We start from the raw sequence: 19,033 nt of genomic DNA on the forward strand, positions 1-19,033 counted from the left end.
GTCACCATAAAGGAAGCTCCACAATGCACCACCTCCATCCCAAAGCAGTACAATCTTGTGGAACAATTAGACAAAACCCCTACGCTTATATCCATTTTGGAGCTTTTGCGTCTGTCACCCTCTCATAAAACTATCTTGGATCAAGCACTCCAAGAGGCGTCAATCCCTGCAAACCTGAATACAGACCAATTTCAAGCAATGGTTGGAAGTCTAAAGTCATCACCTTGTCTCACTTTTTTCGAAAGTGACAACTCTTCCTTTCAACAACCTCATAACGCTTCGCTACACATTGAAGGCTTTATCAACCAACACAGGATCAAGCGAGTCTTGATCGATAATGGAGCAGGCCTGAACATTTGTACACTATAGTTGGTCACAGCATTGGGATATGCGGTCGAATCAATGGATCCTCGTCAGAAGATCACAATCAAAGCTTATGACGATGCGGAGCGTTCATCCAAAGGAGTTGTGGTACTACCAATCCGAGTGGGCCACGTGGTAAAGCACATCATTTGTCAGGTTCTGGACCTTCCTCTTCCATACAATCTATTGTTAGGAAGACCTTGGATACATGCCATGCAAGCCGTTCCATCTTCCTACCATCAATGTATCAAGTTCCCACATAACGGTGTAGAGATCACAATTCTGGGTGACGCAAATCCCTTTGCATATTGCCATAATATCAGCCATCAACCAGAGATTACCATTCCTAATAATAGAGAAGCCATTTCCTCCACATCATATATAAGTCCCGCCTCTCTTGCCAGTTCAAACACCACTATGCCCAAGCAAGAAAAGCTTAAGATGAAGATCACAGAGGAAGGTCTTGGGGAATACAACTTGAGTCAACTCTTTTGTGTAGGGCAAATGCCCACTTCTCCTAGAACTCATGGTAAACCACAGTAGGTACTCCAGCAACCACTAAACATACCAGCGTGTGCTTTGACGCCCTTCATTCTTGGAAAGAGTCAAGAGGAAGAAACACAAGATGAGGACCTAGCGGAATGGATCTATAAAGATCCCATCACCACTGATATACCGCGAGTTACACTTCCTACGAAATAGTATGGCAAAGGTCTCCTCATTATGCAACGAATGGGGTATGATGGTCATAGTGCTTTGGGATATTGCAAACAAGGACGACATGAACCCCTGCTGCCGGAATTCAAGCCCAAAGGTAATACAGGCCTAGGCTTTGAAAAAGAGATCTTTCCTAAACTCAGATTGAAAGGAAAACCCAGCAAACCATTATGTCAACCTACTGCAAAAAGGACACCTTTCATCATCAAAGCAGCCTCAAGCACCATTCCAACAGCCCCACTGAGGCTCAAAACCCCAACACAACTATCACCAATGCCACTCATCCCACGAAACAAACCAGTGACCCCATCAGCAACACCATTAGCAGCAGCAACTGTATCAGAACCCGCAACAGCATCTATAGCACCAGCAGTCCCAGCAGAAGCAACTGAGTCAATATTACCGATACTTCCTGTACTAGATTCCTTGATCCCCATCAATCTTCCTACAGCACCGATCATTACAAAGGTACGTTAACCAATCACACTTGTAGTATTTAACTCAAAAGACATCCCAGTATGGTATAGCAATCGGATGCTGGAAAGTGATTCAGAGACCGACTCACATGAATGGGAATTTGATTCGGTACAGCTTAACACTTCAGATGAGGAAGACACATCACCACCTCCACCACGCAAAGACATCCCTGTTTACGGAGAAGCACAGATAAAGACCACTTGGGTTCATGAACTGGAAACATCTTCCATAGACCCTACGTCTCATCCTACGCCTGATTCTGACAGGGAGAGTACCATTAACGATCTTCACCATAATGTCTTAACCCTCACTGATACATCTAATGCACTTAACCTAATCGATGAAGTAATGCCCATTATCCACCCTGAGCTCATTGAATGGAACCAACCAAATTCCCCATGTCTTGACCTCTTCCAGAACGATGAGGCCATCATTGACTTTTTGGAATTAAGGGATAACCTACCAAGCGGGGATCACAAAGATGGATTCACCATTGAACTTAATAGCGCAGCATACTTCGGGGAAGATGCCAAACCTTTCAGCTGCAAAAATATAACAATAAAACATGGATCTTCCAGTGAAAACCACACTGTGGCACTGTTTGATCCGACAAAAGTAAAAAGAAAGAGCGTATGCAATGGTGAAAACCTCTCTGAGGTGCCTGAGGATGAAGGGTTTGACATTCTCCCTGATAGTACACAACAGGAACGATCAACGAATCTCATCGAGGAAACCAAAGAATACAATGTGGGGACTCCTGAAAATCCTCATCTCATACATCTGGCATCTCTTCTCACTCCAGAGGAACAGCCTAAATTTATAGAGTTCTTCCAGAAGCGTCAGATCAACTTTGCATGGTCATATGCAGACATGTCTGGGCTTGATCCTGATTTAGTCATGCATCACCTCACCGTAGCAGAAGGAGCCAAACCTATCAAGCAGAAGCTTCGTAAGATGCATCCTTAGATTGCAGTGCTAGTCAAAACAGAACTCAAGAAACTCCTAGATGTTGGTTTCATTAGACCAATTGATTATGTAGAATGGATCTCCAATATTGTGCCTGTCGGCAAACCAAAAGGGGGCATCCACATTTGTACTGACTTCAGAGATCTGAATAAGGCCTGTCCTAAGGATGACTTCCCCCTTCCAAATATCGACATCATAGTGGATCTGACAGCAGGACATGCCATGCTTTCACTCATGGATGGCTTTTCAGGATACAATCAAATAAAGATCACACCAGAGGACCAACATAAGACAGCCTTCACATGTCCATGGGGCACGTATTGCTAGAATGTAATGCCTTTCGGTCTAAAGAATGCAGGAGCAACCTATCAAAGAGAAATGACCACCATCTTCCATGACATGATGCATACCATGATGGAAGATTATGTTGATGATTTACTAGCAAAATCACTCACCAGAGAAGGGCATCTCCACATCTTAGATAAAATATTTGATAGACTGGAACAATACCATGTTCGACTCAACCCAAAGAAATGTGTCTTTGGAGTAACCTTCGGGAAGCTTCTAGGATACATTGTCTCAAGCAAAGGTATTGAGGTCGATCCAGCAAAGGTTAAGGCAATCATGGACATGCCACCTCCAAAGAATATCAGTCAGCTAAGGACCCTACAAGGACGACTTCAATCCATCCAAAGATTCATTGCACAATTGGCTGATAAGTGTCACCCATTTACACATCTGCTACACAAGAACATCCGCTTTCAGTGGGATGCCCGATGCCAGCAAGCATTTCAGACACTTAAAAACTATCTAATGATCCACCATTGTTGATGCCACCAAATCTAAGTAGACCGTTGTTACTCTATATCTCAGCAACAAGTACAGCATTAGGTGTACTACTGGCACAACATAATGCAGAAGGAAAAGAGTGTGCTGTTTACTACATTTCTCGCACATTGGTGGGCTATGAACTCAATTACACCCCTATTGAGCAAGCTTGCCTAGCAGTAATCTTAGCAGCCACTAAACTGAGGCACTATCTGTTAACACACAAAGTACAACTCATTGCAAAGATTGATCCACTCAAGTATTTACTCAGCAAAGCAGCATTGACAGGCCGCTTGGCCAAATGGGTGATGATTCTAAGTGAATTTGACATTGAGTATGTAGACCGTAAAGCTATCAAAGGTCAGGTTATTGCAGATCAATTGGCCGATGCACCACTCACAGGCGATCATCCTCTTATTTCCAATTTTCTAGATGAGGAGATATTCATGATCACAACAGCACAACCATGGAAACTATATTTTTGATGGTTCATACACTAGGCATGGCTCGGGGGTAGGCATTCTATTTATCACACCTCAAGGTGATAGCATCCCGAAGTCTTATAGGCTCACATTTCCATGCACAAACAATATAGCCTAGTATGAGGCCTTGATCACAGGACTCAGGTTAGCCATCCAATGGAAATTACAAGAACTGCAAGTATATGGCGATTCCCAACTAGTCATTCGACAAGCAACAGATGAATATCAGACCAAAGATGATAAACTCATGCCATATAAGCAAATGGTGGACACTCTAAAGACATCATTTACTACTATCACTTTTGAGCAGATACCAAGAGATCAGAATCGAGCTGCTGACGCCATGGCTACCATCGCATCTCTACTAGATCTTCCACAGAATTCAACACGCTACGAGTTCTTGGTAGAACAGCTTTGGATCCCCGCTTATGATATCCCTGAATTTGAGATGATATGTCACCTTGTCGGTTCTGAATCCCCATGGTATGGTGAGTTCTACACCTATCTCCGCGATCACACCCTTCCTCCCAACCAATCAAATAACCAACGTAAGACCTTCATTCGCCAAACTGCTTGATATACCATTATTGCCGAAACCCTATACCGACGCGGTCTTGATGGTACTCTCCTTCGATGTCTGGAACAAGATGAGATAACAAAGGCTTTGGAAGAGGTACATAAAGGAATTTGCGGGACTCACTCAAGTGGTCCGTCACTAGCCACAAAACTCATGCGTAATGGATACTATTGGCCATCTATGGAAAAGGATTCCTACTACTTTGTCAGAAAATGCAAGAAATGTCAAGTTCACGGTGACCTGATACATGCACCGGCCCAGGAACTGCAACCAATCACAACACCATGGCCTTTCTATCAATGGGGCCTTGACCTTGTGGGTAAGATTCATCCATCTTCATCTAATGGCCATAAATTCATTATTATCGCCACCGAATATTTCACAAAGTGGATCGAAACTATTCCACTTACCTAAGTCACCAAAAAGCAGATCGCCTCATTCATCCTCAACTACATCATCTGTCGGTATGGTGTACCCATGTCCATCATCACAGATAATGGTCTTCCTTTCAAAAATCAGGATGTCCGTGAACTTTGTGAGAAATTTCATATCCAACACCGCTTTTCCACTCCCTATTACCCACAAGGCAATGGTCAGGCCGAAGCATCCAATAAAAACATATTGAGGATCCTAAAGAAGACAGTCAATGATGTCGGGCGTGACTGGCATGTTCAACTAAATCCGGCACTATGGGCATATCGAACTAGCATTCGAACCCCTACAGGTGCAACTCCTTATTCATTGGTCTATGGTGCAGAAGCTATCTTGCCTATTGAGGTGGAGATACCATCATTACGGGTTTCCTTGCACAATCTCATCGATGACGAAGCCTACAGAGTATCCCGTCTTCAGGACTTAGAGTTACTTGATGAGAAATGACAAGCTGCATACAATCACCTCAAAGCCTATCAGCAGCGCATGAGAAGAAGCTACATTCACCGAGTTAGACCTCGTACATTTGAGTTAGGTGATCTTGTTCTTCGAGAGAATCCTCGCAACCAATCAAACAGAGAACATCAGGGCAAGTTTGAATCAAACTGGCTGGGCCCATATGTTGTCACTGCTGTATTCGAGTCCGAGGCATATCAGTTGGCTACTTCAGAAGGAGAACCGCTCGCAGATCCAATTAACAAAATGCACCTCAAACGGTTTTATACCTAAGCTGAACAAAGCATCAGGCTCCCCTGCATACCAGAAAATACCAAAAACATTCAGAAAAATGTCCTGAAGAAAATACAAAATCATTCAAAAAAGTAAAGAAAAATCATGCATCCAAACGGTGAACAACCACTCCGATGGCACCTTGGGTAAGTGCGATGGTGAAAACCTGGCAAATAGGTGCCACTCGTAAAGACAATGGCTCCAGTATCTTTCAGGCTCGTTGCGATCACATTCATACATACACACATCCATCCATCCAAACCATGGCTTGTTATTTGATCTGTAATCGAAGATAGTACTTCATGCGTCTTGCATCCCACTTTTTCATAGTCATGTCTAAAACTGGGGGCAATGCCTTTAACCTATTGATGGAAGTGGATTCTACATTGTCTTATGATTCATTAATTTCTTCATTCAAACAATCATCAAAAATCCAAAAACATTCAAAAATATCTCGCAAAAATACCAAAAACATTCAAAACAATTCAAAATCCAAAAACATCGACAAAACCATTAAAAAATAACACAAAAACATGACAACACCTTGTACATACCCATCCATGCAAATACCAAAATAAACATTGACAAACTACTCACACAATGACCATTTACCAATCAACCACAAAATCAACATCAACAATCAAACTGTCTTCAACAAGGATGCATCCTTCCTTACCAAAACAAAGACAAAAGTGACGTTTTCTTTGACAAGAAAATTATGTTAAGCTATAAAATACTTGGTTGATTTGTGAGTACAATCGTTTGTTTATCTGTATCAGGATCTTGCAGCATTGTTTTGTATCATTTGTGCATTATTTCCGATGAAGTATTGGGGCATGTACTAATGGTGTCTATGTGGGAAGTTCACCAAGCTACGTGATCTTATGCAAAACACAGTCATAGATCACTACGGCTTGCTGACTACAACGTATACCTCGACCATATGGGCATGCACCATTACCAAGGATCCTTATTCTTTATTCTTTATGTATATACTGTTTGTTTGCATGTACAATGCTCTTCCTTTGGTTCTTCCTACCTCATCCAAACTGGATAAAGGTTTTTATCTCTTAGTATGGTATGCACTTGTCTCAGGATATGATCAACCTAAGATCAAGGAGGACGATAAAAGTCATGCATGAACAAAGATAATCCTTGTCTGTTCTGCAAGCAATACTCTGGTCAACTTGATCCATTATATCAAGTTGCTTGTATTAACTTGCTATATCAAAATCCATGTAAGAAATACTCTGGTCATCTTGAATCTTTATGTCAAGTTGCTTGTATTTTCTTACAACATATTAAAGCTCAATGATGAAAAATAAAACACTATGGATCGTCATTCCATCTCATCTGTATATATTGCATTTCGTTGCATTCCATCCATCCATACATTCATAAATAGCTGCATATCATTCATACATAGTAATGACAATGGATACTCTATTTTCCTCTTCTTCCATAGGAATGTAATAGGTCCTCCATTTCTTCTATCTAACATTGAACCCCCCCCACCCTCCCCATCTCGATAATCACCATCACATACCCTACATCGTGTCCCAATCAACCTAATCAAGCCACGTTCATCACCATCCATCTCTAAATAGGAGGGATTGTGTTTCCTATCCTAAGTCATCCAATAAGTCAAGAAAGTTACTCTATCTGCACGGATACATCGACTCCCACACACCTAGACTATCAACAGATACTCTGATCAAGTATCTTCGGGTCTCAACAGGTAATTGATCATGGTAATCCTAGACTACATCAGACATTTATCATAATGATCTAGTCTCAACGGGGCTTCCATGATTCCCCACAACCATCCATCACATGCACACACTCTCAATTGATCAACCAATCAAACACAATCCAACGGACAATTACATCAATTGTCTAAGTCTCAACGAGTATTTTGCTTCATATACCTTGACTTCATCGGGCAATTACATCAATTGTCTAAGTCACATCAGGTCACTTTGATTCACTTACTCAGACTTTATCTTGTCCAAGCGACCAACTGACATCAACTGTCACGCTTTGACTTGACCGGGGCAATTAAACCGATTGCACCAGATTGTAAAACCAATTTTGATCAATTGTATAGCATCAATCCAAACCCCACACTACATCTGCTATGTATCTCTTGCATGACCTCAGGGTACTCGCTGCCTTGTTATTTCTTCATATTCACTCCATTTTCTCCCATTCTTTCATCATTAGTTCTAAATTCTTCTATTCTACCTCCCCTCCACTTTTCATTCTTTTTCGAGAGATCGCCCGATTTTTCAAAAAATAAAAATAAAAAAAAATTCGGCCCATCTCTCGAGGGGGCATACCACCCATTAAATTTACATTTTATGGGGCATTTCTTCACACCTATTTTTCTTTCTTTGAAATGACGCGATAAACCGCACCGTCTCAAAGAGGGGCAAATGTAGTCACATAAATCTGTCCACTTAATTAAATGAATACTTAGTATTTATTTGATTATTTAACCATCAATTAATGAATTAATTAAATTAATATTTAATTAATTCATCTTAACCCTCTTCTCCTATTAATTAAATAAATTATTCAATTTATTTGATTTAATTCACTTAACCAAATTCAGACCATTAATTAAATAAATAAATCATATTTGTTTAATTAAATCTTCTCTCACATTTAAATAAATTAATATTTATTTAAATCCCCCAAAATCCCACCTCTCACATTTAAATAAATTAACATTTATTTAAATCACCTTTATCCTCTACCCACTTGTATTTTCCTACAAAAGCAAGTTGCACAATTATTTTAAATAAATAATTTATTTAAATCACCTTTATCCTCCACCCAGTTGTATTTTCCTACAAAAGCAAGTTGCACATCTATTTTAAATAAATTATTTATTTAAAATCCTATTTATCCCCACCGACTTGAAACCTTTAATGGTTTCCCTTAAAGTATTCAAACTTGATGGCTTTAAAGTCTTCAACCTTGATGGCTTCCTTCTATAGTCTTCTTAAGACATTAATGGTTTTCCTTAAAGTCTTCAAGCCTTTAATGGTTTCCCTCAAAGTCTTCAAGTATTTTAATGCTTTATCTTCATTTTTCTCATTTAAATAAATTAATATTTATTTGAATATTTATCCAAATGCAAATTACACCATTTAATTTGAAATAAATGATTTTATTTTAATTGAAAATACCAAAATTTCTCCCACTTGCATTTTCCTACAAAATCCACTTGCATGCCTAAACCCCTTCTAGAATTTTCTAATCGCTTCTAAATAACCTAACCCCTTCTCTAAACTTTGTCACATTCCTATGCAAAAGGGAAGTCACTTCTCAAACCCTCAAAGTCTTTGATAACCATTGAAGGCTTTCAACCTTTAACCACTAAATGGGTCAAAGTCTTTGATAACCATTGAAGGCTTTCAACCTTCAACCACTTAATCCCCAAAGTCTCCAATAACCATTAATGGTTACCTCAAACCCTCCCACATGGTTAAAACATTTTTTTTGACTCAACCTCTACCCAACCCAAAGGTCTTATCAGGCCATTAATGCTTTGACCATGATTATCTCTTAAACATTTGCACAAAGGTTTATCCTTGGATTAACTCTTAATCTAGTGGGTAATCTTAATTTGGACTTGACCCTTAGCCTCTAGATAACCATGAGGTCTTCTCAGGCCTTTAATGCCTCCAACCTCTTCTCTCAACCCAATCCTATGTTGACACTTGTCACCATTTTATTGGTGCCAATTGTGCACATGGATCCCCAACTTTCAAACTTGGCCCTTGATTAAACCATTCAATCTTAACCCTTCATTTCCCCATTTCTTCTATAAATAGAACCCTTCTCCTCAAGCAAAAAAAGAAGGATTAGAGTATTGTTGTTATACTGGCATTAGCATAGAGCTTTCTCATAGCATCACTATCTACACTTGCATAGCATTTGCTTATCATATTCAACTATCTTGAATCTCCATATGGCATCCATGGCTAGTGCTAAAAGCTGAGAGCTACACTCATTTGGGACTTGGAGAGGAGAGGAACAAGGGAGGAGCAACTATGAGCATCTTGATTAGCTATTTTATTCTATGTTTATATGCTTTCTATTTCATGCTTAATATCTCTTTTGATATGCCTGTTTAGGATAATCTTTTGTTGCTAACACTAACATTTGTTTCTTGTGCTCTTGTGTGTGTTGCCATCAAACAGATTTTCTAATCCTTTTTGTAGAGCATCATATAGTAATCAATTCCTTGGGTTGATTCAATAATAATATATATGGAAATATTTGGTAAGTGTCTAAAAATACCTCTAGGTGCAGGTGTAGGTTGTTTCAAAATAATGGTGAATTGTGATGTGTTCTCTTGGAGGATATCTCATATGATCACATCTCATCTTAGGTTTATGTGTGTGTGCATGAGAGAGAGAGTGAGAGAGAGAGAGAGAGAGAGAGAGAGATCTTTAAAGCTTATTAGATCATTGGAGGTGAATTAAGGTTTCGGGGAAGAAAAGGGAAAGTGTTGTGGTAATTGAAGATTGAAATTGACTATTTCGTACAAAATCCTCAGGCAAATAGATGAAGTAACCAACGAGTAGTTTAGGGTTAAGAATTTCTATGAATTTGTAACCTAGTGATATATAGCTAGGAAAAACATATTTAGTAAGCCTGGAATGAATTCATTTTATGTGGGTTACACCTGCATATTCCTATGATCTATATAGGGGTTATTGAGGTAGCAAACTATTTTTTGTTCAATGACATTCTTCGGGGCTAAGTCAACAAGTTGGGTTTGATTTTTTTTATAGCGTAATGATCCATTTTGTTCAAATTTAATATCTAATAAGGTATTAATCTAGGAATACCCTTATGAATCTAAGTTGAATTCAAAATGTAGGAGTTATAACCCACTCTTATAGAGTTGGCCTCTAACCCTCCATGATCTATTGAGGAGATGATTTCACTTGCATGAATATAACGCTAAACTTACGAGTTGATTTTAGTTCTAAGAAGTGGAGCAACAATTTTGGGATCCAATAGGATGGACAAAGGTATTCATATTGGGGTCACATTTAAATTTTTATATTGTAATATTTTTTTGTCAAGGATGTTAGCAAGAGCAATTATATTGTAGATTTTGTATGGTCCTATCTATATGTGTAGGGTCCTATCTACTCAAGGGTACAAGCACCCTCCTAGTGCATTGGAGTCTTGTACAATATAAACAATGTCTCTACAAGTTTTGTGGTATCTTTTATAAGTGCACCAACATCCTATATAAGTTTAGCATCATCATTTATGTTGTCTCGAAAAACTAACAAAAGTATTTTTTATTTACTCCTATACCAACATGTTTAAAAGGAACAAATTTTGTACCTAAGGCACATTTGGGGGATATATAGTAATCAATTCCTTGGGTTGATTCAATAATAATATATATGGAAATATTTGGTAAGTGTCTAAAAATACCTCTAGGTGCAAGTGTAGGTTGTTTCAAAATAATGGTGAATTGTGATGTGTTCTCTTGGAGGATATCTCATATGATCACATCTCATCTTAGATTCATGTGTGTGTGCATGAGAGAGAGAGAGAGAGAGAGAGAGAGAGAGAGAGAGAGAGAGAGAGAGAGAGAGAGAGAGAGAGAGAGAGAGAGAGAGAGAGAGATCTTTAAAGCTTATTAGATCATTGGAGGTGAATTAAGGTTTCGGGGAAGAAAAGGGAAAGTGTTGTGGTAATGGAAGAAATAAATTCAAATGTGAGTTCAAATGGGAGGAGACAAATTGGAGATGATTCACACTCTATGTTCCTTAAAAACAATTAAATTTATGCTTATTGAGAAAAAATGTGAAAAAAATCTTTTAAAAATGTTAGGTATGTATTTTCCATCTTCATAATTTGGATGGGTAGCTTGTATGTAGTCTAATTTTCTTTTAGTAATGGAATGCAAGTTGCAAAAAAAAATTATATCTATGATATTGTATCAACCATTTTGAAAAATTAATGAGAATATGCTTTAGGATTATCTCTAACTTGTGACATCTTATTCACATGAACTAGTACATTAAGGATATATTGGTTTTGTCTTTGTTCTCTTTGTGTGAAATATGTAATGCATTTCATAAGTTTCTTTCAAGAAGAGAATTTGTCTCTAAGGACATTGTAGTGAATATGAGTATATGTGTTGTGATCATTGAGTAGATGTGTGGGTGCATATCTAATTAATATTTGTATAATGCATAAGTGTTGGGATTAGATTATTGAATTTAAATCAATTCTGGATATAAAATATATATGTTATTTGACTCCATGGCTCTAGGAATCAAGCACCAATCTATCTTTGTTCCAAATTTGTTTTAGAAACATCTCAACTAAGAAGATCTCTTTTATATTTATTTTGTAGGATTAGCTTTAGTTTAGGTTTTATTCCCAATTGTTTAGTTGACGATGATAAACCAAGAATGCAGCCACATTCTAAGATAATTAATCATTTCCTTTGTATATTTGCATTGGAATATATCTGCTATATATGCAATATTTGCAAATTATCTATATGGAAACTTTGAATATTGCAAAATATACTCACTTAGCTTTAGTAGAGCTTGAAGAGTAGGAGATTACTCAATCCTCATTCATTGGCCACTAATCCAAGGGTTTGAAGATTGAAATTGGCTATTTCATAGGAAATCCTCAGGCAATCAGATGAAGTAACCAACGAGTAGTTTAGGGTTAGGACTATATGAATTTGTAATCTAGTCATATATAGCTAGCAAAACCATCTTCAGTAAGCCTCGAATGAATTCATTTTATGTGTGTTACACCTGCATAGTCCTATGATCTATATAGGGGTTATTGAGGTAGAAAACTATTTTTTGTTCAATGACATTCTTCGGGGCTAAGTCAACAAGTTGGATTTAATTTTTTTTATAGTGTAATGGTCCATTTTATTCAAATTTAATATCTATTAAGGTATTACTCTAGGAATACCCTCATGAATCTAAGTTGAATTCAAAATGTAGGAGATATAACCTACTCTCGTAGAGTTGGCCTCTAACCCTCCATGATTGTTGATGAGATGATTTCACTTGCATGAATACAACAATAGCCTTACAAGTTGATTTTAGTTCTAAGAAGTGGAGCAACAATTTTGGGATCCAGTGGGATGGACAAAGGTATTAATATTGGGGTCACATTTTAATTTTTACATTGTAATATTTTTTTGTCAAGGATGTTAGCAAGAACAATTATGTTGTAGATTTTGCATGGTCCTATCTATATGGATAGGGTCATGTCTACTCAAGGGTACTAGCAGCCTCATAGTACATTTGAGTCTTGTACAATACAAATAATGTTTCTGCAAGTTTTGTGGTATCTTTTAGAAATTCACCAACATCCTATATAAGTCTAGCGTCATCATTTATGTTGTCTTGAAAAACTAAAAAAATGTATTTTTATTTACTCCTATACCAACATGTTTAAAAAGGACAAATTTGGTGCCTAAGGCACATTTGGGGGATCTATAATAATCAATTCCTTTGGGTTGATTCAACAATAATACATGGAAATATGTTGTAAGTGTCTAAATATACATACAGGTGCAGTTGTAGGTTGTTTCAACACCATGGTGAATTGTGATGTGTTCTCTTGGAGGATATCTCATATCCTCACATTAACGCTGAATGGAAGAAAGCAATTCAAATGTGACAAGGTTCATGTTCAAATGTTAGGAGACAAATTGAAGATGATTCACACTCTATGTTTATTAAAAACAATTAAAGTTATGCTTATTGAGAAACAATGTGAAAAGAAAAATAAAAAGTGTTATGTATTTTCCATCTTTATAATTACATAAGCTACTTCTAAATTAAAAAAAATTTCTACGAAAAAAAATATTTTTTTTCTTATATAAATTTAATAGATTCAACCAAATTAAATAAATAATAAGATCCATATTCTTAAAAAGACCAAATACACTTTAGCACAATCTATTTATAATCTATTTATAAGAAAATAATGATATTTCCTATTATCATATACACTAATTAAAATCAACCCCTTCCATGTTGAGAATATCTTATAATTAATTGCAATATACAATATGTCAATTAGGCTCCACTACTTCTGTATTAATTACCATTTGGAAGCAAGAAGATAAATCTTTAGGTATAGGGTGGGGCTATTTCACCTACTACAATTAGCAAACAACCACACAACTCATGCCTAATGGCCCACATACATAGTGGATAACACAATAATGAGATCATTTTTGGAACTGAATAACCTAGACTCCATTAACGCAACAAATTGGCTTCACACCTCCTGCAAACCCTGTTTCTTTTGCAAGGTATTTGAACTCCTCTGTACGCTCTTTTTCAACTGGGTTGAATGCCAACATACAAAGATCTACATGAAATGTTTGCTTGGCATAGGAAGAGGTCTCTGCAGCCACTGGCAAAATGGAATCCACTGCAAGAACTACGACCAGTCTCTGCCTTCAGCTGATCGGGGTTTTCCAACAATATTGCTTAATCACAGACATAATTTCCAGTCTTCTATTTGATTCTGAGATTTTCTTAAGTTTTGGGTCAAATTTCATAATCCATTATGAAGAAGCAGAAAGAAAAAGAATAAAAAAGTGTCAGAAATCAAACTATAGATCATAAAATTTTATCTGAAACATAAAAAAATTAACACAATCAAATCTCAGACAATATAAAGAAAAAATGAACCAAAAATGTATGATTCATAGAAGATTTCCTGCCAAACTGCATCTGAAGAGAATTATAAAGCAGAATCACTGGGATAGCTAAGAAAACTTTTTTCCACAAACGGACAAGTTCAATAAACATAATAAAAATAAATAAATAAATGGAAAAAATATTAATGATCTATTTAAACAAGCAGATTGACTATCTAGGTAATGAAACTGAGGAGCAGCTGCCACAACATGAGGCTGATCAAAATTCACTCCCCTTATACGGGGTACTTGGAAACTATAAGATTGAGAGTAGACCCAACTCCACCACCTACATCCACCAGCTCCTCCAAATCCTTAAAACCCTCATATGGCTCTAGAATCCTCCCCATCACAAGTGTAGAGTGCTCAGCCATAGCCCTATTAAAAACCCTATTGAATATCTGGTCTTTGGCAGGGTATTAAAATGTATTCACCCCACGTGCCTTGGTGAATGGCTGCCTCCCTTCAACAACATCATCCTTAAGATAATGCCAACTGTCTATGAACACCTTGTCCTGGTTCACCAAGGTCAGTGGTGCGAAGGACAGGCCATCCTTGTTTTGAACAATTTATTTGCAAAGAAGAGTCAGACCATAGAGCCTCTCAGGCTTTCTATTCTTATGGTTACAGAACAATTGAGGAGGGAATGACTTGCTAGAACTCTTAGAATCTTATCTAGAGTAATTGCTGCATCTGGGTTTATTTTTTCTTGGTCAATAAAAGGAAGAGCTAGAATAATATGTTGATTTTAAAGAAAATTTACATCAAGAAACCACAGATTTCTAAAATGGTCCAGTAGGGCATAAACATTGTGAAAATAACACTATGTCCATGAGTATGCACAGAAAGAGAAAACCACATCCAAAACCCTGAAATTCTCTGAATTAGAGTGGGATTTGAGTGCTGATTACAATTAATTTATCCTTTTCATAAAATCTATTAAAGTTTTTTCACAATTTATAAGTCTAATGCTACGTTAAAGTTTCTTTGTAAGTTTAAAATTAATAGAGAAATGTAAATGAGCCAACTATGTTCTCTGTAGCAGCCTAAAAAAAGAACAAACCAACTAAAAACCTATCTGTTTAATCCTCTCCTTGAGGCATGGGCGGAGGCATTATGGCACAACCTCTTTCGAGACCCCTTCATGGAGGATGACCCCTTCCTCAACCAGAAGAATGACTAGTACCTTGGCCGACCTCGGCCACCACCTCGCCTACTTTGTTCTACTTGGGGACTCTCTGCTTCTATTTTGGGAGGCAGAACACTATTAAGTCTAGCAAAGTCTAGGAATTCTTCTTCCCTACCCATGTCCTCCGGATTGTCCCCCAGCAACCTCCATTTTAGAAACCTGAGGGCCATGTAAACAAAGGATTTGTACTTTTGTAAGTCCTTTCTTGTCAGGTCTAGTGGAAAAGGATAGAATTTAATCAGCTCTCCCGAGACATTGAAGAGGATTGTCTCACTCGAAAATGGAGCGCTAGAATCATGTCGCACTTTGTTTAGGACTTCTTGCAATTCAAGCAATATGTCACTTGGGAAGAGTTGTCTGGTGAGGTTCTAGACTTCCTGTTTATCAAGTTTGAGGTCCATCAGGGAGGTGACAAACCAGAACGAAACATTTTTATTGTCTCGAGGGTATTCATCTCTGCTGATAAGCCTACTACCAAGAATGAGCTTAACGGCTAGGATGTATGTTGGCTCAAGAACTAAGAGGAGCCTCTTCAATCTTAGGTCTATGATTTGTCTGAAAGAGACTTGGCGGGTTGAGGAAGAGAGAGAGATGGGGGTATCCGCTCCAAAGCATGAGATTGGTGTTGGAAAGACACTCATTATGCCATCGCTTAGAAACCTGTAGTAGCTCTAGCTTCTGTGAAAATGGTTGTAGAGAGAATCTGGTTGATAGTCTTGCAGAGGAAGCCAAATAAAAGCTAATAAAATTTGTCTTCAACATGCATTTAATGCAAAATTCCTTGCAATGAATTCACCTACAAAGGTGGCAAGGGATATTTGTCTAGCATCATGCCAAATCTTGAGGCTAAAAAATTCAGCTCATTCCAACGGATAGCACATGCCTCGTACTTGCAATGACGACGGATCGAAGGCTATCTTTTCGGGATGAAAGTGGGAAAGATCACTTTTAGAAAGGCCAAAATAAGATGACGTTATAGTTGACATGACAATTTCACTTTTGATAAGCTGGCGGAAAAGTTTGAATTTGAAAAGATAGCCTTTTAGACAAAGCTGGTAGAAAATTTTTATGTCTGATGTATGAAAACAAGAATCCACTACTGAGAAATGTTGATATACTCTTTGTAGCTTTAACCATTATTAATGTTGTCCTTCTCCCACCAATGTAAAGAAAGGCCTTCTACTAAGAGAGAGTCTGCTATCATTTTAGCCTCTTTGTAGACATGTTTAGCCTCATATTGCTCTAATTTGATTAAATTCTCAGTTATGCTGTCCAAAATTGCCTGTAGCCACAAATTTTGGGTTATTCTCAATTTAATTGCATTGATTTCTATCTCTGAGTCTCCCTCTACTATGAGGTTTCTTATCCCAAGTTTGTGGCAATCAAGTAAGCCTAGGAAAAAAGATTTGTATTCTGCTATATTGTTAGTATCTGGTGGCAGTGGCATGGCCATCTTTCCAATTACTGTTCTTATATGATGTCTAACCACATATATCCTATACCTGAAGCACCTAGGTTTCCTTTGGAGGCTACATCAAATTTTAGGTTGAACCAACCCTGTCTAGGGGGAGACCATATAGCATCCTTTCTTGCACTAGGTTTTCTCCCAAAGGAAGGAGGAATCTTGATCCCTTGCCAATTGTTTCTTAAAGTGTCATCCCAAGAAGAAATGTTTTTGCTAGAATCTGTTGAGAAGGCTAGTTTTCAATTTAGTACCTCAATAATTGATGTTTCAATTGAGGATAAAAATGATTCAAATCTTCTTGCTTTGTCATAAAATAGTCTTCGATGAACCTTTCTTTCCAAATTTCCCAAACAAGGCAAGGAGAGATTTCCAAAATCTGACTTAAAGTGCTTTCCATAGAAGGAAGTGGCCAGCATTGAAAAAGAGTGACTATATCATTAGGGAGGGTTGTTATACACCCAAGTTTTTCACAAAACCATCGCCAACTTTTTGAGGCAAATGGGTAGTTTAAAAGGATATTGTCTACTATTTCTTCTTGAGCTTTGCACAATATGCATCTTGAGGGCCCTTCATAGCCCATTTTAGTGAATCTTTTTGCTATGAGGATCCTATTTTTAAAAGCCAACCATGCAAAGATTCTTGCTTTTGGGATAATCTTGCTTCTCCAAAATAGTTTTAGTGGAATATCTTGTTCCTCTTGATTCCCAAAGTTTGCTAGAACCCTATAGGCATCTTTAGCATTATATTGTCCTATTTTAGAACTAGCCCATATAAGAGAATCTTTCCCTCTTCTGGGATTAATATTTCTTTCTCTAATGACGTCTAATATCTGGTTGATTTCAATAGTAGGAATATGCAATCCCTCCAATTGCTTCCAGCTTCATCCTTGCCTTCTAGTAGCCATGTCCAAAACCAAATAATCACTAACTCGAGATCGCCAATGTTGTTTAAGCCAATGCTTAGCTGTTGGAATATTAAGAGAGTTGTCAATGCTTGGATATCCTCCCCATGAGTCTTCCCAGAAAAGGTTAGAGGATCCATCATGGATATCCTAAGACAAAGAGTGCAATTAAATTTTTGCATGTAACAATGAAATTCCAAGTCCTAGATCCCTTTGGATGAGAATAAGATCTTAGAATATTTTGAGGATCCCCATCTATAGGGTATTTTGTTCCCATTATCCTTACCCATTTTTCTTTAGGGTCTTTAATGTAGTTCCAAACTAGTTTAGCTCCCAAGGCTTTGTTCTACAAGTCAAGATTTTTTATTCCTATACCCCCCATGGACTTGGCTTTGGTGATTTCATCCCATGCAATTAGAGCACTTTTATATTTTTATTCAATATTTTGTCAGAAGAAGTTTCTCATCTTTTCAATGATGAAGGAATTTGCACCAGTAGTGAGGGATAAACAGGATAAAAGGTACATGGGTAGAGAAAAAATAACTACTTGGAGCATTACCAGCCTACCAGCCCATGAGGGCCATTTCCCTTTCCAGGAGTTAATATTCTGATCTAGCTTTAACTTTAGAGGATCTCAAAGTTTTGAGTTCCTCAATCTTCTATCAATTGGGATGACCAATTGAATATAGGGAAGAATGTCTGTTTTACAGTTCTAAATTCTTTGGATCTTAAGCTCTAAGGGGGCAGGGGTGGAGAAGAATTTTTATTTTTATTTTTCTTTTTTGATAATTTCACCTTAGGCCTTCCCAAAGGCTTCTAGGAGCATTTTCAACTAAATTGCTTCCTTGATCTTTTCTAAACTTAGCAAGAGGTTATCATTTGCAAATTTCGATTCGAGTCAATGAAACATTTGATGAGGATGTTTTATGTCCTATGGAATTCTCTCGTCGGACAAGTGTCAATATTCTGACATCCACACAGGAAACATCCAACAAGGATGCTGTATGCCCGACAAAATTCTCTCACTGGATGAGCGGTCATGGCCACCGTCGGAAGAGTCCTAGGTGTCCTCGAAATTTTGACGTCCACCTAGGAAATATTTGATGAGGATGTTGTATGCCCAACAACATTCTCCCGCTGGATGAGTGCTCACGGCCGCTGTTGGAAGAGTCT

At 37.7% G+C, this 19,033-nt stretch overlaps 1 pseudogene; it reads right to left on the reverse strand.

The window, feature by feature from the left end:
- Positions 1-13,828: 13,828 nt before the first annotated feature.
- Positions 13,829-15,664, reverse strand: LOC131860339 (caffeic acid 3-O-methyltransferase 1-like; annotated as a pseudogene).
- Between the last annotated feature and the right edge of the window lie 3,369 nt (positions 15,665-19,033).

This window comes from Cryptomeria japonica, chromosome 11, assembly GCF_030272615.1.
Source record: "Cryptomeria japonica chromosome 11, Sugi_1.0, whole genome shotgun sequence".
Lineage (NCBI taxonomy): Eukaryota > Viridiplantae > Streptophyta > Pinopsida > Cupressales > Cupressaceae > Cryptomeria > Cryptomeria japonica.